Here is a 23,716-nt window from a genome sequence, read left to right on the forward strand (position 1 = left end):
GCCCCGGTGCGAACTTCCAAATGGGGCCCCCCCCCGCCATAAAATTCAATGTAACCCCCATAGAATACAATGCAGCCCCCCTCATAGTATAATGCAGCCCCTCCATACAGGGGCAGTGAGAAAGACACGAGCAAATGGTGACGAGGGGGCAGGGGAGAGGGCACAAGGGGGCAAGGAAGACAGGCACAAGGGGACACATGGGGGCTAGGAGGCAGGGGAGAAGGTTACAAGGGGACTAGTGGGCAAGGGAGACTGACACAAGGGGACAATGGAGACTGACACAAGGGGCACACAGGGACAAGTGGGCAAGGGAGACTGACACAAAGGGCACACAGGGACTAGTGGACAAGGGAGACTGGCACACGGGGACACAGGGACTAGTGGGCAAGGGAGACTGACACACGGGGAATAGTGGGCAAGGGAGACTGATACAAGGGGACTAGTGGGCAATGGAGACTGACACAAGGGGACACACGGAGACAAGGGACAAGCACAAGGGGACAAGGGAGACAGGCACAAGGGGACACACAGGGACTAGTGGGCAAGAGACTGACACAAGGGGACAAGGGATACAAGCACAAGGGGACACACAGGGACAAGCGGGAAAGGGAGACTGACACACAGGGACTAGTGGGCAAAGGAGACTGACACAAGCACAAGGGGACAAAGGAGACTGACACAAGCACAAGGGGACATAGGAGACAGGCACATGGGGACACACAGGGACTAATGGGCAAGGGAGACTGGCACATGGGGACACAAGCATAAGGGAGACAGGCTCAAGGGGACACACGGCCCCCTGACCTGCCAGAGCCGCTTGCAGCTGCGACCGTGGTAGTTACGCCGCTGCCTCACACACACACATACTACAGATATCACACACACACTACAGATATCACACACACATCGGTTATCACACACACACTACAGATATCACACACACACTACAGATATCACACACACACACATACTACAGATATCACACACACACACACTACAGATATCACACACACACTACAGATATCACACACACACATCATATTACAGATATCACACACATACTAGTTATCACACACACACTACAGATATCACACACACACACACACACACACAGACATGCTACAGATATCACACACACACTACAGATATCACACACACACATCATACTACAGATATCACACACACACATACTACAGTTATCACACACACTACAGATATCACACACACACACACACACACACACACACACACATACTACAGATATCACACACACACACCAGAGATACCAGCTCATATACACAACTCACAATCTCCTCTCTGGTACAGGGGTGGCTGATGTAAACCGGCTGCAGCTCCTCAGCTTCTCCTGACTAAAGCGGCTCTGTCCCGCACCTCCCCCCTGCTCTCGCCTTCTGTCCCGGGGTTATTTTGGCTTTCTCTTAAATACAATCTCATTCAGACGTACATGAGATGTATGAGGGGGGAAAAATACAGACTGAGAAGCTGTCTCATCGTGATGACTGGAGCTGCTTCCTGTCTCTCACATGCCCCGGCTGCCCCCTTCCCCTAGATACGCCTCGGACTGTTGCTGTGCAGGAGGAATCTCCTGCACTGCAACATGGTGTTGGGTGCTAGCATAGCCCGCACAGTGGTCTATCCAGCACAGTGGTCTATCCAGCACAGCCCGCACAGTGGTCTATCCAGCACAGCCCGCACAGTGGTCTATCCAGCACAGCCCGCACAGTGGTCTATCCAGCACAGCCCGCACAGTGGTCTATCCAGCACAGCCCGCACAGTGGTATATCCAGCACAGCCCGCACAGTGGTATATCCAGCACAGCCCGCACAGTGGTATATACAGCACAGCCCGCATCTCTCCCCCCCCCCCCCCCCCGAGAATGCCCCCACAGTCCAGTAAAAAAAAAAAAAAACACTCTCCTTACACTTCCTCTTGCCAGCGTTGCTTCCTGCTCCGGTCTCAGGCTCGGCTGCAGTCTGCCCGGGACATAGCAGGTGCGCGATGATATGACGTCATCGCGCACCCGCAGTGTCAGAGGCAGAGCGGGGAATGATGGGAGAGGGAGCGTCTGTAGACGCTCTCTCCTCCGTCATTGCATTCAACTGTACCGGCGTCATGGACGCCGGTATAGTTGAATGCGACGGCGGGGGGTGAGTCGGCGGCGGCGGGGGGAGGCGGATCGAGCAGCCCATGACTGGCACCGGCTCTTCTGGCATTTGCCAGAAGTGCCCGATGGCCAGTCCGGCCCTGCTCTGACCTGCCGGCCCCGGGCCCCTGACCTGCCGGGCCCGGTCGCAATGGCGACCGCTACAACCGCGGTAGTTACGCCCCTGTCCATACTGTACAATGGCCACACATAGTGCTCCATACTGTACAATGGCCACACATAGTGCTCCATACTGTACAATGGCCACACATAGTGCTCTATGCTGTACAATGGCCACACATGATGCTCCATACTGTACAATGGCCACACATGATATTGCCTACAGTATAATGGCCACACATAGTTACTCCTACACACGCGGCTGAGCTCCGTACACATTGCACATGCGGCTCCCCTCCGTACACCTCGTACACACCCGGCTCCGCTCCATACACCTTGCACACACCCAGCTCCGCCTTGTACACCTCATACACACACGGCTCCGCACCATACACCTCATACACACACGGCTCCGCTCCATACATCGCATACACACCCAGCTCCGCTCCGTACACCTCATACACACCCAGCTCCGCTCCGTACACCTCGTACACACCCAGCTCCGCTCCGTACACCTCGTACACACCCAGCTCCACCTTGTACACCTCGTACACACACGGCTACGCTCCGTACACCTCGTACACACCCGGCTCTGCTCCGTACACACCCGGCTCTGCTCCGTACACCTCGTACACACGCGGCTTCGCTCCGTACACCTCGTACACACGCGGCTTCGCTCCGTACACCTCGTACACACCCGGCTCCGTTCTGTACACCTCGTACACACGCGGCTCTGCTCCGTACACCTCGTACACACCCGGCTCTGCTCCGTACACCTCCTACACACCCAGCTCCGCTCCGTACACCTCGTACACACCCGGCTCTGCTCCGTACACCTCGTACACACACAGCTCCGCTCTGTATTCCTCATACACACACTGCTCTGCTACATCCACACAAACCCCTCCTGACCTCACACAAAAGCTTACCCTCCTCCAGCACGATGACAACCAGCACTGCACTACTGTCCTGCACTACACGGAAGCCCTTGATCATGTGACTCCGAATCCTCCCCTCCTGTGACCTCATCACAGGTCCTGTGCGCACAGAGCAGCTGCAGCCATAGTTGTGGTGTGCGGCTCTCTGCGGTGGAGGGGCTCTGCTGCGGGACAAGTGCAGTCCCACCCGTGATCGCGCATGCACTGAGAGAGTGCACGCGCACCAGGGCCTGTAAAGAAGATTTATTTAAAGGGCCGGCGGCCCATTTTGTAGCTCAGAGTTCTTAAGGGCCCGCCCAGTCTGCTGGACTGGGTGGGCCCCTAAGCACTGCGGGCCCCGTCGCAACTGCGACCCCTGCGACCGCGGTAGTTACGCCCCTGTATGCGTGGCATGGGTCGCTTTTAGGAGCATCATACTCTATAATAATTGCCTAGAATACTACTTCCTGCAATTTGTGCCAACTTCCGTGGCTTTGTCCGGAGCTAATGTCCGGAGATAATGTCCGGAGCTAATGTCCGGAGCTAATGTCCGGAGATAAGTGACGTCACCAGTGTCCTACACCCAGGCAGAGCACAGGGGCCCCAGGCAGCATATGGGGCCCCAGGCAGAGCACAGTGGCCCCAGGCAGAGCACAGGGGCCCCAGGCAGAGCACAGGGGCCCCAGGCAGCCTATGGGGCCCCAGGCAGAGCACAGTGGCCCCAGGCAGAGCACAAGGGCCCCAGGCAGCATATGGGGCCCCAGGCAGCATATGGGGCCCCAGGCAGAGCACAGTGGCCCCAGGCAGAGCACAGGGGCCCCAGGCAGAACATGGGGCCCCAGGCAGAGCACAGGGGCCCCAGGCAGAGCACAGGGGCCCCAGGCAGCATATGGGGACCCAGGCAGAGCACAGGGGCCCCAGGCAGCATATGGGGCCCCAGGCAGAGCACAGTGGCCCCAGGCAGAGCACAGGGGCCCCAGGCAGCATATGGGGCCCCAGGCAGCATATGGGGCCCCAGGCAGAGCACAGGGGCCCCAGGCAGCATATGGGGCCCCAGGCAGAGCACAGTGGTCCCAGGTAGAGCACAGGGGCCCCAGGCAGCCTATGGGGCCCCAGGCAGAGCACAGGGGCCCCAGGCATCATATGGGGCCCCAGGCAGAGCACAGGGGCCCCAGGCAGCATATGGGGCCCCAGGCAGAGCACAGTGGCCCCAGGCAGAGCACAGGGGCCCCAGGCAGAACATGGGGCCCCAGGCAGAGCACAGGGGCCCCAGGCAGCATATGGGGCCCCAGGCAGAGCACAGGGGCCCCAGGCAGCATATGGGGCCCCAGGCAGAGCACAGCGATATTTTGGACCACTGTGCGGTGTTTCAGACCCCCTGTGTGATGTCTGGGGCCCTGTTCTTAAGTATATTAAAGATTAAAGTAACGTATATTAAAGTATATTATAGATCAAATTTGACACGTTTATGAGCACCATTGAGTGATATACTCAAGAATGACATAATTTTTCAACATTTTATGGTTTCAAACTGTAAACACTCAGAGTTTTTTTTACTTCAACCAGAAAACCTTAACGGTTCATAAAAAACTTGACTGTTCAGGATATGATAAAAGTCATAGTATTCTGAATCTTTAACTTATAAAGATACCTTTACATGGGGTGATTATTGGTTCCAGAGAGGCTTTCGGCCAATAATCGTACACATGGCTGGTGACAGGACAATACAATATAAACGTTCAAAGGTAAACACTGATAACATTAAAATCTAATATATAATTGCCTAGAATACTACTTCCGGCAATTTGTGCCAACTTCCGTGGCTTTGTCCGGAGATAATGTCCGGAGATAAGTGACGTCACCAGCGTCCTACACCCGCTCAGGGTGGACAAAGATATATGCCTTCGTGGTGCGCGGCACTTTTCTGATTGGTTGCCGCCTGCCGCGAGCGACCAATCAGAAATGTGCCGTACTGTCAAGAATTGTCAAGAGCTGGTGAGTGCAGCCATTTTTTGTTCTTTCTTACTATTATTTATTAATTGTATTATTCTTACATTTGAATAAATAAAGTATATATGGATTCTAGACTCCCGATTCTTTAGAATCGGGCTGCCATCTAGTACTCTATAATGGCCATGAAAGGGGTTTTGTAGATGAGAACAATTAGTGGTTTCAATACTGGCATAATTACTGTGTACATGCCCCAGAGGCTGGCTGGCAAATTTAAGCCAGGAGGGCAAGCATACAGCAGTGGCCCCTTAGCAGTCGTGCATCCATAAAGTGGTTGTCCGGTCTTAAGTTACAAGTCTGCAATCACTAGGGTGGTGTGTGTTCATGTGATCACAAGTATGCAATTTTCATACTCCCAGCCACATTCCAGCTAGACTGCTTCCGGCCTCGCTCAATATGAGTAGCCCGTCAGGGCCGTGGGGTACTTGGTACTGGGTCCGGTACTTAAAGGGGATGTCACGGTGACGGCGACCCGGTCCATGACCCTGGGCACCCAAGTAAAAGGGGGACAGGTCTTTAAAGGGTTTTGTAGTAAAGTTTGTGTTCGGGACGCCACCTGTGGTTCTCAGTCAGAGGGGACCGACGCTGCTTAAAGGGGTCTTCTGGGGCGATGTTACTGCAGCAAAGATGGTGCTGCTTCCCACAGGTGAAGCGGGGTCCCCAGGGCTCCCGCTGTGTTTGGCAGGATGGTGAATGCCGGCAAATAAATGGAGGACACAGAAGTTGTAAACAGCCGCAGTCCAGGGTACCAGCAACAGGTGGTGATAAGATCCGGCCGTCCTCTAGGCAATGGTGGATCCCTCTCCCAGGTGAGATCCGTAAGCCTTCCTGCTCACGCTCATGTGCGAGGTCCTGGCTGCCTGTGGCTTGCTGACAAAGCCCTTTCTCCTGTCCTGGGACAGTTACCTGTATGGTGGGCAGTGTAAGCCTTTTAACAGGGTCTCCATCATGACCCGGGCTTTTCGTGTACTGCTGCACCTTCAGGTGTGGGTGCAGGCAAATTACATGAAGTCCTATGTCCTCCGGTTCTGGTGTGTGACTTGGAGTACAACACAGCCTCGGGCTCCCAGTGCCCAGTTCCTGCGCGTCGGCTCAGAGGGTGCCACGGTCAAAGTTCCCCACTAAGCCCTTTCCTTCTCCTGTGCTTCTTTCTTCAGATGCTCACTAACATGCAACCCTTCAGGTTATCTTCCTTTCTGGGAGCTGCAGCTCACACGTGGCTACACGGCCCCACTGTCTGCTCTCAGTCCTCAGTCTTCCACTGTCTCTCCAGACTGATCTCTCTGGTCTCCCTGGACCAACTGTCTAACTCCTCCTCCAGAGCAGAACACTTAAAGCTGGGGAAGCTCCCCTGAATCCGGGTTCAGAGCTCCCCCTTCTGGCCTGGATTAATAATGTATTGTATGTAGGTGCTTACCTGATAAAGGAAATCCCCCTTGCCTCCAAGCATGATATCGCCCTCCCTGAAAGGAAGGCAACATCACTGTAACAACCGGTTACCTGGGGTGTTACAAATACACTTGCATTGAGTGAGGTTGTGACATTTTTGATGTCACCCCACAAGTGGGGATTGGGCTGGCCACTCCATAACCTCAACATTGTTGGACTGGGACCAAAATTTTGCTTGTTTACTGGTGTGTTTAGGGTTGTTGTCTTGTTGAAACACCCATTTAAAGGGTATATGCTCTTCAGTGTAAGGCAACATGACCTCTTTAAGTATTTCAATATATGGAAACTGGTTCATGATCCCTGGTAGACGGTATATAGGTCCGGCACTATAGTAAAAGGAACATGCCCATATCGTGATGCTTGCACCATACTTCACTGTCTTCAGAGTGTTATGTGGCTTGAATGCAGAGTTTGGGGTCATCTGATGAACTGTCTGTGGCCTTTGGACCCAAAAAGAAAAATTTTACTTTCATCAGTCCACAAAATGTTTATCCATTTCTCTTCAGGCCAGTTGATGTGTTCTTTGGCAAATTGTATCGGCTTCAGTACATGTCTTTTTTTAACAGTGGGATTTTGTGGGACTTCTCTCTAAGAGATTAGCTTCACACAGGCGTCTTCTGTCACAGTACTCACAGGTAACTTGAGACTGTCTTTGATCATAGTCTTCCATTTTCTTCTACATCTCTCTGGTTTGGCTTTCCATTTTAAAGCATTGGAGATAATTTTAGCTGAACAGCCTATCGTTGTCTGCACTTTATAAGTTTTATCCTCTCCAATCAACTTTTTAATCAAAGTACGCTGAGCTTCTGAACAACGTCTCGAACGGCCCATATTTCTTGGGCTTTCAAGGAGAAATGCATGTACAGCATGTCCTGGCTTCACCCTTACATAAGGGCCACCTGATTCACACCTGTTTCTTCACAGAATTATTGACCTCACTAATTGAACTCCAGACTGCTATTATTTTGAACACCCCCTTTCAATTAATTATTCTAATACACAGACGCAAAAACATGCAGATCATGAATGCTGAGTATATTGACTTTCTTAGAATCTACTGCACCAACTGGTAAATTGTTTGACATATGGTAATATAATTTATACCAAAAACAGTGAGTAGTCTGGTTAGTCATATCGGACTGCTATTATTTTGAACACTACTGTATACACTGATAGAGACATCAGATATTTTACCATCCGCCTATTATCCTGTATATAATATGGAATGTCTGTGCATATAGTAACATATAGTATAGAAAAACTAAACGAAAACTAATTTTAAACTATAACTTTATTTAAACATATTTAGGATAAATATACCAACACAACCCCTTAAAAAACCCTTCTATTTAAACCAGGGTTAACTATCCGGTCACATATATATGGGCAGAGGGATGGGGTTCCTATCTAAGATCTAAACCTATATGTCCCTGTGGTGTCCCCTACCTAACTGCGGAGGTTGGCACCCTCTTGAACGCAATATGGCGCCCCCGCTCCTCGACGGCTGACCCTCGGTGCCCTATGGGTCCCTAGTGCACAATGCCTCGTGGACACCTCACACCTGCCCACACCTAGGGCCCAAATATTGACAATATTAACCAGATGTGATATTTCCACCAAATATCACAATGATAGATAAAATCACCGCCTCTTAAGGCTCAAACCAAAAACTTGACACACTTGAACATCTATTCTAAGCCTCTTTCACTGGCTGTTACGCCCTCACGTGTCCCTGCCAACACCACCCTACCTCACAGCGGAGGTTGGCACCCTCTTGATCGCACAATGGCGCCCCCGCTCCTCGGCGGCTGTCCCTGGGTTACCCTAAAAGGGTCCCTACAAACAATTGGACCCGCTGAGGGAGAGTGCCTATGGGGCTGTGCTGGTGGGCTACAATATACACATTAATTCATCATATAGGCAGGAAATGCACAGTGAATCAAGACATGCTATATGTCAGCTCTATCATTGAATTACTTTCACAAAGCCAAAATAGATGCAGTCTTATCTATATATTCAAGACACATATAAAGCAATATCTCTATTATTTCAAGATATACACATGGTGAAAAAATCAAAATGATAACAATTAAAAAACTGTTGCACTTATCTGTGCCCAGATCTCGCCTCTACGCGTTTCCCCCCCATGATAAGGTTCTTCAGGAGGCCTCCTGAAGAACCTTATCATGGGGGGGAAACGCGTAGAGGCGAGATCTGGGCACAGATAAGTGCAACAGTTTTTTAATTGTTATCATTTTGATTTTTTCACCATGTGTATATCTTGAAATAATAGAGATATTGCTTTATATGTGTCTTGAATATATAGATAAGACTGCATCTATTTTGGCTTTGTGAAAGTAATTCAATGATAGAGCTGACATATAGCATGTCTTGATTCACTGTGCATTTCCTGCCTATATGATGAATTAATGTGTATATTGTAGCCCACCAGCACAGCCCCATAGGCACTCTCCCTCAGCGGGTCCAATTGTTTGTAGGGACCCTTTTAGGGTAACCCAGGGACAGCCGCCGAGGAGCGGGGGCGCCATTGTGCGATCAAGAGGGTGCCAACCTCCGCTGTGAGGTAGGGTGGTGTTGGCAGGGACACGTGAGGGCGTAACAGCCAGTGAAAGAGGCTTAGAATAGATGTTCAAGTGTGTCAAGTTTTTGGTTTGAGCCTTAAGAGGCGGTGATTTTATCTATCATTGTGATATTTGGTGGAAATATCACATCTGGTTAATATTGTCAATATTTGGGCCCTAGGTGTGGGCAGGTGTGAGGTGTCCACGACGCATTGTGCACTAGGGACCCATAGGGCACCGAGGGTAAGCCGTCGAGGAGCGGGGGCGCCATATTGCGTTCAAGAGGGTGCCAACCTCCGCAGTTAGGTAGGGGACACCACAGGGACATATAGGTTTAGATCTTAGATAGGAACCCCATCCCTCTGCCCATATATATGTGACCGGATAGTTAACCCTGGTTTAAATAGAAGGGTTTTTTAAGGGGTTGTGTTGGTATATTTATCCTAAATATGTTTAAATAAAGTTACAGTTTAAAATTAGTTTTCGTTTAGTTTTTCGATTTAATACTAATTTGGGGATATCATTGAACAAGATTCTAACTAACATATAGTATACTGGGTAATATGTAACTAGCATACAGTGGGTACGGAAAGTATTCAGACCCCTTTAAATTTGTCACTTTGTTTCATTGCAGCCATTTAGTAAATTCAAAAAAGTTCATTTTTTTCTCATTAATACACAGTCTGCACCCCATCTTGATTGAAAAAAAAATGTAGAAATTTTAGCAAATTTATTAAAAAAGAAAAACTGAAATATCCAATGGTCTTGTTTCATCCGTGATGGTGGCTTGGATGCTTATCAAGCCTCGACCAGGGGACTGAGGCAGAGGAGAATGATGGGGAGAGAGATGCCCTTGCCTCCATCATTGCTTTCAACTGTATCAGTGTCTATGATGCAGATACAGTTGAATGTAGCTCACTGGTGGGGGGTCGCGCTGGTGCTGGGCGGGCCACACTGACTCATGGGCCCCATAGCGGCCACGTGGTGTTCCCACTGGTTGAGGGCCCCTGTGGGAGCAGAGGCCCTAGGCAGCTGCCTAGTCTGCCTGCCACTAATGCCGGCCATGGAGTGCCATGAAGATGAGCTGCTGACATTACAACCCATCACAGTGGCATCTGACAGTTTATTATTTCCTATAGCAGCAAGGGCCATATCTAAAATCAAATATTTATTTCAATAGTAGTAAGCTGCACTTGTTTGCTTGTATGAAAGTATAGCACAGGATGTCTTTGAAGTGCTATCTATGTGGACTTCCAGTGATATGACATCTGCAAGGAGTTTATATGTTCTCCCAGTGTTTGCGTGGGTTTCCTCCAGGTTCTCTGGTTTCCTCCCACGCTCCAAAGACATACTGATAGGGAATTTAGATTGTGAGCCCCATCAGGGACAGCGATGATAATGTATGTAAAGTGCAGTGGAATATGCTGGTGCCATATAAGCAGGCAAGCATAAATATCTACATAAATTATGAACTCACCTTGCAAAAGCATTGCCTGTACTGCAAATAATTTCTGTGGAAAATGCTGAGATTCCCAAGTCATGAGTAGAAATATGCAGGAGTTATCGCTTGGTAGATGTAGTTATTGGAGCATAAATAATCTGAGTGTTGAAAAATGTTAATTATTTATGGAGCTTGAAAAAGTTTAATCTGTGTTGCTACCATTGGTAAATCTAATCAGGCAGTTCAAACCATTACTTGCATTTTTCGTTTTCATCATCTGTGCTCATAAAATAGTAACAAACTTTTAAGATTCAATCTGCTTCACTAGTTTCTCATGAAAAAATAACTGCCTTCCTTTTTGCATTTTAGTTTCATAATTGCAAATGTCCTATTCTTCATCTAATTATACTGTGTAATGAGTGAATGCTATTCTTGCTTCTCATCAATGCATATCAATACATAAAGGACAAGAAATTGTTCTAATTAGTTATTTCCAGTTTTATATAATTAAATCTTATTGATCGTTGCCACTGAATGGGAAACTTTTTTTTTACTACAATCTGTAAGGGAAATGTAAAACATCAGTAAAGTTACATTACTCAAATCCTGCCATTCCCAGGCCAGGACTGACACTAAACAAAGAACATAACCTCTCTTTACTCTTAGGGTACCGTTACACTAAACGATTTACCAACGATCACGACCAGCCATACGACCTGGCCGTGATCGTTGGTAAGTCGTTGTGTGGTCGCTGGAGAGCTGTCACACAGACAGCTCTCCAGCGACCAACGATGCCGAAGTCCCCGGGTAACCAGGGTAAACATCGGGTTACTAAGCGCAGGGCCGCGCTTAGTAACCCGATGTTTACCCTGGTTACCATTGTAAATGTAAAACAAAAAAAACACTACATACTCACATTCCGGTGTCTGTCATGTCCCTCGCCGTCAGCTTCCCACACTGACTGTGTCAGTGCCGGCCGTAAAGCACAGCACAGCGGTGACGTCACCGCTGTGCTCTGCTTTTACTTTACGGCCGGCGCTCACAGTCAGTGCGGGAAGCTGACGGCGAGGGACATGACAGACACCGGAATGTGAGTATGTAGTGTTTTTTTTTGTTTTACATTTACAATGGTAACCAGGGTAAACATTGGGTTACTAAGTGCGGCCCTGCGCTTAGTAACCCGATGTTTACCCTGGTTACAAGCGAACACATCGCTGGATCGGCGTCACACACGCCGATCCAGCGATGACAGCGGGTAATCCAGCGATGAAAGAAAGTTTCAAACGATCTGCTACGACGTACGATTCTCAGCAGGGTCCCTGATCGCAGTAGCGTGTCAGACACAGCGAGATCGTAAGTATATCGCTGGAACGTCACGGATCGTGCCGTCGTAGCGACCAAAGTGCCACTGTGAGACGGTACCCTTAGAATCATAGGGGTTTTCCTGGAAGAATACTGAGTGTGTTTATTCATGACACCTTTTAATAACAAAAGACTAACATTCACTTCCAAACAGAAAACAGGTGTAAACTAAGAGTAGCCATCTCCACATATAACCAACAAATAAAATTGCACACTATAGCAATATAGCATGAAAACATGAAATATATGACATATGAATTGTATTACTGCTCTAGAAAATAGGAAAAATAGAGAATACGTAGCACACAAATTGGCCATTTCATGCATACCCAGCAGCCACAATAAATCAATTCTGCTTGCTGGGAGAATCCTCTCCTAGACTGTAGGGTAGATAGGATCCTGCTATGATTAAAACCGCCAGAGCCTGATGGGTGGAGTGCTAGGCATACAAATTACAAAAGACTATCATTTCCAAATTGAAAACAGGTGTAACCTAAGAGTAGCCATCTCCATACATAACCAACAAATAAAGTTGCACTTTGTAGCGCTATTGTCCTGGCACTGTTGCAGGTTATCCCAGAGCTAGGGCCTCTTTCTCTATCCCTAAACCTATGGGCCCCCTAGCTATCCCTACTCTTCGGATTACATTCTGATGGTGAATAAGGCTGGCCCCTGTGCCTTGCTGAGCTCTTAAATCAGCCCTTATCTGTCCCCTTCTCCACTCATGGAAGTGGAGTCGTAGTGTGTAAGAATACACAAACTAGACAAACAAGGGAAAATATACAGGGATAGATGAAAAAAAAATCATACAAATATGCACTGGCAAACAAACTGGAACACCGGGGAGTAAGGGACAAAAAAACAAGTAGGTGAGGATGAGGATATGCACTCAGACAAATCACCAGGCAACAGTCTACTCAACAATACTCTAAACGCCTCCTCAAACAACCAACACCTGAAACTAACAGTGGCAATCCTTGATTTCCAGAAGCAAATATATAGCAGAGGGGAGTGGTCAACACTGAACAGCTGAGATCATCAAAGCAGGAAAGATCCAGGAGCTCTCAATTGGCTCAATTGAACCCCTGCACTGCTAGCAGAAACCTGCACTGTTTAATATGATGGTGAATTGCTTCCAATCAGCGCAGGAGTATGTGAAATCAGACACCGCAAACTTCTGGCCCCTCTCTGTCATGATAAACCCATGACAATACCACAACTTCTAAGAAGGTCCTCTGGAACCTCAGGGCAGGATCTATCAGGGTGTGCCACGTGAAAAGACTGGATCAACCTGATTGCATGAACGTCAGATGTTGGAACCCACATTCTCTCTTCTGTACCGTAGACTGGTGACAACAGTTATTCACCGCAAATTCAGCTAGAGGTAAGTAAGTAACCCAATCCTCTTGATTCTCAGACACAAAACACCTAAGATAAGTCTCAAAATTTTGGTTAATACGTTCAGTTTGCCCATTAAGGTACCGTTACACTAAACGACTTACCAACGATCACGACCAGCGATACGACCTGGCTGTGATCGTTGGTAAGTCGTTGTGTGGTCGCTGGGGAGCTGTCACACAGACAGCTCTCTCCAGCGACCAACGATCAGGGGAATGACTTCGGCATCGTTGAAACTGTCTTCAACGATGCCGAAGTCCCCCTGCAGCACCCTGGTAACCAGGGTAAACATCGGGTTACTAAGTGCAGGGCGGCGCTTAGTAACCCGATATTTACCTTGGTTACCATTGTAAGAGTTAAAAAAAAAACCACTACATACTCACATTCCGATGTCTGTCACATCCCCCGCCATCAGCTTCCCGCACTGACTGTGTCAGCGCCGGCCGTAAAGCAGAGCACAGCGGTGACGTCACCGCTGTGCTCTTCTTTACGGCCGGCACTGACGGTCAGTGCGGGAAGCTGACGGCGGGGGACGTGACAGACATCGGAATGTGAGTATGTAGTGTTTTTTTTTTTAACTCTTACAATGGTAACCAGGGTAAATATCGGGTTACTAAGCGCGGCCCTGCACTTAGTAACCCGATGTTTACCCTGGTTACAAGTGAACACATTGCTGGATCGGCATCACACACGCCGATCCAGCGATGACAGCGGGTGATCAGCGACCAAAAAAAGGTCCTGATCATTCCCTACGACCAACGATCTCCCAGCAGGGGCCTGATCGTTGGTCGCTGTCACACATAACGAGATCGTTAGCGGGATCGTTGCTACGTCACAAAAAAGCGTGACGTTGCAACGATATCATTAACGAAATCGTTATGTGTGAAGGTACCTTTAGACTGTGGATGAAAGGCTGAAGAAAACGACAGATGTATCCTCAAGCAAGAGCAAAACGCGTTCCAAAATTTGGAAATAAATTGCACCCCACACTAAGAAACAATATAGGTAGGAATTCCATGTAATTTCATGATTTATTTGATAAAAATTTTCTCCAATGTTTTTGGTGTTGGATAAAGCGGGTAGCGCCATTAAATACATCTTGCTGAATCTGTTCACCAGCACCAAAATAACTGTTCACTTAGAAGTTTAAGATGGCAATTCATAGGTACAAAAGAGTTTGCCTAATGTACAGGCAGCAGGGCATCCCCCTGGCCTCTACCACCTCCTTCTCAAGATCAGAACATATAGATGCATATGGAATGCAGATTTTTTTTTTAAATCCTTTTTAAATTTTGCCTAATATAAAAGTCATTATACAAGAAAGAATGTTCCTTAACATGTTTTTCCATGTAAACTTCAATTTCTTGTCAATTTTGAATTTTTTTTGTCAGTTCTTAAAATGGAGTAAAAGTGTGACAACATTGTTCTCAGCAGAGATCTGGGAGTCAGAAATGCTTCCAGGAGTCTTCCTCATGATGTTATCCCTCCATTCAGCACTGTTTCCATCTATTTCAACATTTTCACTCCCCCCAGACCTCTTTGTAGTGTCCGCAGGAAAAATGCTCAGATTTCCCATTGACTCCAATTATACCCGTTACTCGAAACTAGCATCTGAGCATTAGGAATTGCTGGGTTCGAGTAACGAGCACCCAAGCATTTTAGTGCTCAGTCATCTCTAGACACACTCTATTTCACACATCAATGGCATATCTAAAGGATAAACCATAGATGTATAATAAAGACAGATCCTACCAATGGTACTGTCACGGGGTCCTTCTCCGGTACCACACAATCAACAGAGCCAGCGAAGAGTAAACAATCCCAAGACCTTTATTTAGGCAAAAATACGAAAGGTCCATATACTATCCACCACACAAAGGATAAAATAGTCCAGAACACGAATGCAGTTCAGTAACAGGATAAAAGTCCAACAATCCAGCAGGCAGAGGATAGCATAGTCCATATACTCTTCTTTCTCTCTGAGATGCTGTGAACACATCATCATTCCATACAGGACTGATCTGTGTCTCACTTCCCTGATATTTTAAGTCTCCCTCCTCATTCACAGGTCAGGAGGGGGAAGGTCTCATGGGCTCATAGTTTCAACAAGCTAGGTCAACATGTCATTAGCATACAATACAGTGCTGTGTGGGCTGATATCAGATGGCAGCAACAGCCATTCATCAATGCAAATAACTCCTTCTACAAGAGAACACCATGAAAATAAGGAAACTAGAAATATACACAAAAATGATACCCACATAGCATATCACACCATCACAACCTCTCCCCCTCATAATAAGTGAGCATGCTATGAGGTCTACACAGACCTCTGGGCTGCTCACTTTAGTCCACATTGCTCAATAGTTTATAGTTCCTTGTACAGTGGCAGGGGTTGCAATAATCATGAGCACTTGTCCATAAATTCCCGGGTCCTGGCTTTATGGTCTTGCCAGGCTTTTTGACTGGACTGGGCCGTTCGCTGATGTTCATTAGCCAAGGTAGCTAGCTGGGCGAGACAGTCTCTGAACTCTAGAACAAAGGGAATGATGGGCATTCAATATCTGCGATATCTCCCTCCAATTGTTCTTTCAGAAGAGTGAGAGGCCCAAGGACCTTCTGCACCTACAAAATGACTTTGTAACTCCCCAATGTCATTTCCAAGTAGGATATCTGCAGGAAGTCCTCCCATAACTCCAATCCAACACAGTTTTTCTCCAAAACCATAATCCAAATGTACCAAAGCTCGCTGTATATATTTGCGGACACCCCCCGCCAGGACAGTGGAAATTCCCGGGCACTGGTGAATTGTCTCTGGTCGAACCACATGGGGGTCAGCAATAGTCAGGAATGCTCCCGTGTCTCTAAATCCCGACACTGTATCCATCAATTAAGACATCCTGCAGGTGGCAATGCCGTTGCTCTGTATTTCTGATGGACAAAGGCCAGAGTTCGTACACTCCAGGAGGAGTATCTATGGTGCCGTGGTCGGTGGTCCACTCTGGTGGGGGTGGTGGTAGCTCTTCCTCAGGTGGGATGGAGTGCACAAGATGTACTGGACGAGGTGGGGCTGCATGGGGCTCCCTCTGAATCCTTGAGGGACAGCCAGACTGCAAATGTCCAGGTTGCCCACACCCATAACATCTCCTCTCTGTGATACCCCCAGGTCGTGGTCGGAACTGTTGGGGCCCAGGATTGTGAGGCGTGATTGTCATTGGCTTGCGACTAGGTGGAAGGGCAGATATAATCGGAGGGGGCAGGGTGCGGGAGAAGGCCTTGTTTCATTGTCCAGAATCCTCCTCCATTTTGGTTGGATAGTAAGGGCTTCATCGGCCAGGGCTGCAGCTCTATCCACGGTGCACAGCATGCGCTCCCGGACCCGTACCTCTGCGGGTCACTTGGCAAGAAATTGTTCTATAAGGAACGCCTGTATAACATCTTCCACAGTAAAGGCGTTTTCTGCTTCCAGCCATCTCCGACATGCCTGGGACATCTTATGTGCATACATCCTAAACGATCCCCCCATAGTGCATGGGAGGTCTCGGAACTTGGCCCTATATGAGTCTGGGGTGATAGCATGGTAATCCAGGATAGTCTGCTTTACAATGTTATAATCCCGATTCCGCTGTGAGTTAATGGTTCGGTAAGCCTCCGCCAGGCTACCGTTCAGGAGTCCCACTAACAAACGCATCCAGCCAGAGTGGGGCACCTCCATCACAGCACACTGCTGCTCAAAGTCCTTGAAGAACCCCTCCACATCTCCGGAAGCCTCATCAAATGGCTTAAACTCTGTCCGGATGATCTGTACAGGCTCCCAGATCATTGGGTTTACATTCCACATTGCATTACTTTCTCTTTCAAACTCCATTGCTTCTTGTCTCCGCTGTGCCCAGCAGGCAGCCTCCTCCTTGTACTCCTGAGAGACGCCTGGGCCCAGAACCGCCATCTCGTCTTCGTACCACACCACTCACTGGCTTTTTGGGGTGGGGGGCCTCGTCTCCAGTGCTCGTCCTTCAGACATATGAGAGGAGGTGGCCGGGCTGGCACCCACCAGTAGGTCAATTAAGGTCTCTTTAGTCAGTCCCTGGTAGTTCAGGCCCAGGTCTATGGCTCTCTCCTTTAAACTGGATACAGTCCAATTTCTGTACTCACTCTGTGGGTGGCTCTCCATTAGGTTATGCTCTGTTTATCCCACTGCTTGCCACCAGTTGTCACGGGGTCCTTCTCTGGTACCACACAACAGAGCCAGCGAAGAGTAAACAATCCCAAGACCTTTATTTTGGCAAAAATACGAAAGGTCTATACACGATCCACCACAAAAAGAGTAAAATAGACCAGAACATGAATGCAGTTCAGTAACAGGATAAAAGCCCAACAATCCAGCACAGACAGAGGATAGCATAGTCCATATACTCTTCTTTCTCTCCGAGATGCTGTGAACACATCATCATTCCACACAGGACTGATCTGTGTCTCACCTCCCTGATATTTTAAGTCTCCCTCCTCATGCACATGTCAGGAGGGGGAAGGTCTCAGGGACTCATTGTTTAAACAAGCTAGGTCAACATGTCATTAGCATATAATACAGTATTGTGGGGGCTGATATCAGATGGCAGCAACAGCCATTCATCAATTAGCAAATAACTCCTTCTACAAGAGAATACCATGAAAATAAGTAAAATAAAAATATTCACAAAAATTATACCCACATAGCATATCACACCATCACAGGGACCAACAACTATTTAAAGTTGTCGGAATTCCATCCATTTGTATGGGGATTTTCACCATCTATCCAGTAAAAGCTCCCATTCTCAGGTGGATGTGTACACTCCCTTACAGAAGTTATGTCGCTTATCCATGTTATGTAAATAAAAGCTTATAACCTGAAGTTAAATTCATCCATTTGTTGTATAAATTATTCTTTTGAAAGCTGAAAACCTCCGAAATGAGGTTTAGGTTAAGAAAATAAATTGGCATCAATGCAGAACTATTGATCAGTTAATGGACACAGAATGGTCAGATGTTGGCAAGACAAAAGTTTTGTCGCCCACAGAAAGTGTGATATTCAAACAAATTAACTTAAAATACAAATATATGTTGCATAACATTAGTGAATGAAGTTGTGGTGCTGTTAGAGTCATATTTAATATTTTGTGTGACTTCCATGAGCTTGAAGGACTGCATCCATGCGGTTCAACAATGATTCATACAATTTATTAATGAAGTCATCAGATATAGCAAATAATGCAGTCTTACATGCCTCCCAGAGTTCATTTAGATTCTTTGGTTTTGTCTTCCAAGCTTCCTCTTTCTCCTACCCCAAACATGCTCAATGATTTTCATGTCTGGTGACTGGGCTGGCCAGTCCTTGAGCACCTTGATCTTTTTTGCCTGGAGGAACTTTGTTGTGGAGATGGATGTATGAGATGGAGCATCATCCTGCTGCAGAACTTGACCCCTTTTATGATTTGGAATATAAGAGGTAGCTAATACTTCTTGATATTTTAGGCTATTGATATTGCCTACCACCTTGCAAATGTTTTGCACACCCCCATACAGAATGTAACCGCATACTATGATCTTTCCACCACCAAATTTGACTGTTTTCTGGGTGTATTTTGTATCCATACGGGCTCCAGTAGGTCTCCTGCAGTATTTGCAGTGGCTGTGGTGTAATTCTAGGAAGATTCATCAAAGAAATCCACCTTCTGCCACTTTTCCAGCGTCCATCTGTTTAGCAGGCTGTGGGAATGTGTAAATGTCACACAGTTTTTTATTTGCCTTTTGTTTAGTGCTGGCTTCTGGGCACTGATTTAACCACAGAGGCCATTTCGAGACAGAATCCTACAAACTGTTCTAGATGACACAGGGACTTGAAGTGACCAGGCCTGTTGGAGCTCTGCTGCAGTGGAAGAGGGGCTTGCTTTGGATTTTATAACCAACAAACGTTCCTCCTGAGCAGTTGTCTTGTGGGGTCTGCCGGACCTGGGCTTGTCAAACACATCTCCAGTCTCTTCAAATCTTTTTTTAATTCTTTGTACTTGACGCTGAGACACATTAAAGGTGCCAGCCACCTCTGCAGTGGATCTGGTCTTCAGCCTCTTGATAATCCAGGCTTTGGTTGCATGGTGGATTTTTGGCATGTTGTCAGAGCTCAATTTGCAGTTCAAGTGAAGGTCTGGGGTGCTGGGTTTCTTTTTATACACACACACTAATTAACTGATCATTTACTGAGCACAGGTGAGGATGTACACTAGGATTGGGTGCATTATATGACCAGGCGACAAAACTTTTGTCTTGCCAAAATCTGACCATTCTGTGTCCATTACCTAATCAATATTTCTACAGTGATGCCAATATATTTTCTTAACCTAAACCACATTTCGGAGGGTTTCAGCTTTCAAAAGGATAATTTATACAACCAATGGATGAATTTAACATCAAGTTATAAGCTTCTATTTACATAACATGGATAAGCGACATAACTTTTGTCAGGGAGTGTATCCTATTGGTGGGACGATGGGTGGGCACAGACAAAAGTGGTCTTCTGTTCAAGAACAGTCCAATAGTTCATCATAATACCCCTTTTAATGTGTCTGTGACAAAAGCTGCTTGCTGTTTTGAAGGTGGAAATGGGTTCTCTTAATCCCTGGGTTCCTGTGTGCCCCTGAGCGGGTCCTACATCTACTATATACTTATGATATATTCTGTGGGTCTGGTATAAATGTACGATATGAGAATACCATTTAAGGGGCTGCGCTGTGTATACAGGAATGTAAGAGTTGGAAGATGAAAGTAGAGCTATTAACTGCACCATCTAACAAGACTTTTAATCATACTCTATATAAATAAGGCAGCATATTTTATTTATGTATTGGCATCATCGGCAGGCCATTATACAACACAGAGCTTTGTAGCTCAGAAAGACCCACGGGACACAAGTCAAACACAAATTGTGATGTAACAAATATGTTATAGTCGTTATTCAATAATAAATAGGGATCCTAATTGCATGGCAAAAATCATGATTTCATCACTACAGTAACGATCAAGAACCCCTGAGCTGCTAGAAAGAAGCCAAATCCTCATTAATATATAGGATATAAAGGTATCCATAGTGATTTGCCACTAGAGAAATGAACACATAATTACTGATACAGTATCCATGGCAACTAGACACTACAGATCCAGCTAAGGATGCCTAGACAGTACAAACATATGAAAAATGTGATATATAAAGAATGCCAGAAAAAATGCTCATAAGGTGGAAAGTTTCAAAATTCTAAAATTCGAATTTTAATCCATTTAAAGTCAGTTAGGGACCATAGTCTGGAAATACTTTTTTTTCACAAAGCTTTGACTTTGGAATGTATTAATATATTGGCCTGGTTTTGCAAAATCCAAGACCATAATCTACACAGCACGGTGTGACATTGGATGCAATGACCATAGCAGACTCTTTTTATTAAGTAACATACAAATAATAAAGTGCAACATTAAATACAAATCCGCATGCAAACATAGCATAACTACCAGAAAGTATGGAAAGGAGGGGGGTTTGAAGGTTTATTGCCACATTTAACATTTCACACCGCACCAGCTCGAGGGCACCCCAGTTGACTGTTACCCAACAAAATGTCACGCTGAGACTTGAGCCCAGTAGGGACCAGCATATCAATTCTGTAACAACATTGAACCATATGGGCGTCTCCCATCACTGGTCTTCTCCCATCTTTCCATGCAATACACCTCCTTTTTCTTTAGAGAGACCCATGTGACTTCTTGAAGGACTTGCGCCGGTCCGAAGAGCATCCCAGTGAATGTACAGATGTCTTAGCACCAAGATCAAAAGGGCTCCTGCAACACTAAAGAGGGTGAGAGGTAGGAGGGTGTAGGTGCGGGAGGAGCTAAAACATGCCAATCATTCCTCATTGATAAAGTGTGTGGTATGATGTAGGGCTGATAAATCACATACTCCCAATGGCCAATTTTTCTCACAATATTCACTCCTAATTCCTGACATGCAGTCTCCGTGTCAACACAAATGCAAGACAAATGGGATTTAAAATCCAAACCATTAAAACAAAACTTGAACAATCACTGCCGAAAGATGCTCACAAACTGATCCACTGTTATACAGTGAATACTTGCATATATAGAACCTCAGGCCTATATCCATGACACTTCCATAAAGTCAATAAATCCAAAACAGAAAAGAGCCGGAAGTAGACGTCATATTAATCTCACAAATAAGTATACTTTATTCAATATTTTAAAACAATGAAAAAAAATAAGGTTTAAAATTGGAGACAACATATACAAAAGATCGCACAGAACCTTCCCATGCAACACATGTTATATATATGCTTAAATATATGCAGATATGTGGGGAACCTGTCCACGAGGTATTGGTGCCCCTCTACACAATGGCTAAATCTCTCATAATGACTGTGCCTTAATTATATATTTGTGGAGCTTCTCCAATATCGGGTGGAAGTGCTTATACCTGCGGAGGTGTTGTGGTGATATATATATAATAAGGTGCTTAGTGCATTGTGCTAAACTTTTATCCACATATCACCTCCACAGCAAAACCACAGCCACCAATAGGACTTGCTATCATAGCTTACTTACTTAGCCCCATACATCTGCATATAAAAGTATAAACAGCCAAATGAATAATGTAAATTCTGTTACATGACCTGTTTAGTGCGATCCTGAGCCCCAACGCGCGTTTCGCGTTAGCTTCGTCCGGGGATATGTTCCCCACATATCTGCATATATTTAAGCATATATATAACATGTGTTGCATGGGAAGGTTCTGTGCGATCTTTTGTATATGTTGTCTCCAATTTTAAACCTTATTTTTTTTCATTGTTTTAAAATATTGAATAAAGTATACTTATTTGTGAGATTAATATGACGTCTACTTCCGGCTCTTTTCTGTTTTGGATTTGTTATACAGTGAATTTGGTGCCCATGATGTCTGAATGGTTTTATATTAAATTTATGGTGCTGATTAAGAATATAACTTCGATTTTGCCAGATTGCCTCTAGTATCTGAGATATTTAATAGATATTTAATAAATTACAGTAGAGTTGTGGCATCAAAAAGTTGCTTGTATATCATTGTAAGCCTACAAATTGAAATACAAAATAATTAAATGGGATATTTCACTACCTAAGACATTGTTAAAATGTCAAAACTAGGGTTGAGCGAAACGGATCGGACAAATTCAAAAATACCCGACTTTCGGCAAAGTCGGGTTTCATGAAACCCGATCCTAGCGTGGAATCGGCTATGCGGTCGGCGATCATTTTTCAGCCAATGAAGGAGGACGCAGAGTGTGGGCAGCGTGATGACATAGGTCTTGGTCCCCACCATCTTAGAGAAGGGCATAACAGTGATTGGCTTGCTTTCTGCGGCGTCACAGGGGCTATAAAGGGGCGTGCACGCCGACCGCCATCTTACTTCTGCCAATCTTAGCATAGGGAGAGGTTGCTGCAGCTTCGTCAGAAGAAGGGCTATAGTTAGGGAGGGAAGATTAACCCCCAAACCGCTTGTGCTGTAGCGATTTCCACTGTCCAACACCACCTTTGTTTTGCAGGGACAGTGGAGGCTAGATTTCTGTGCATCAGCTCTGTAGCTTAAAAGGCTCCCTGATAGCTGCATTGCTGTTTGTACGCCGCTGTGCAAACCAACTGCTTTTTTAAAAGCAAAAATCCTGTTGCTCCTTTCTGCACAGTTATCTTGTTTATTTGTCCATACTTTTGTGTGCAGCAGTCCTTTTTATTGCTGCCATACTTGTCCTGAGATCATTGTAGGGAGATTGAAATTGTACTATAGTCCTTGTATTTTTTCATATATCTTCCCGCCACTTGCTGCCACTCACATTGCGTTGTTTTATACACTGGGCCTCAGTTTAAGTTCAGTCTCCCAAAAAAAAAAAGGGAGATTGAAATTCTCACAAAGTGGATATATTACAGTCCTCTTAGTTTGTCGTGTATCAGCCAGCCACTTGCTACCACTCACATTGCGTTGTAAAATACACTGGGCCTGAGTTTGGGTTCAGTCTCCCCCCAAAAAAGTGAGACTCAAATTCTCACAAAGTGGATATACCTCAGTCCTCTTAGTTTCTCGTGTATCAGCCAGCCACTTGTTGCCACTCACATTGCGTTGTAAAATACACTGGGCCTGAGTTTGGGTTCAGTCTCCCCCCAAAATAAAAAGGGAGATTCAAATTCTCACAAAGTCGATATACCTCAGTCC

The sequence above is a fragment of the Ranitomeya variabilis genome, chromosome 2, assembly GCF_051348905.1.
Source record: "Ranitomeya variabilis isolate aRanVar5 chromosome 2, aRanVar5.hap1, whole genome shotgun sequence".
In the NCBI taxonomy this organism is placed as follows: domain Eukaryota; kingdom Metazoa; phylum Chordata; class Amphibia; order Anura; family Dendrobatidae; genus Ranitomeya; species Ranitomeya variabilis.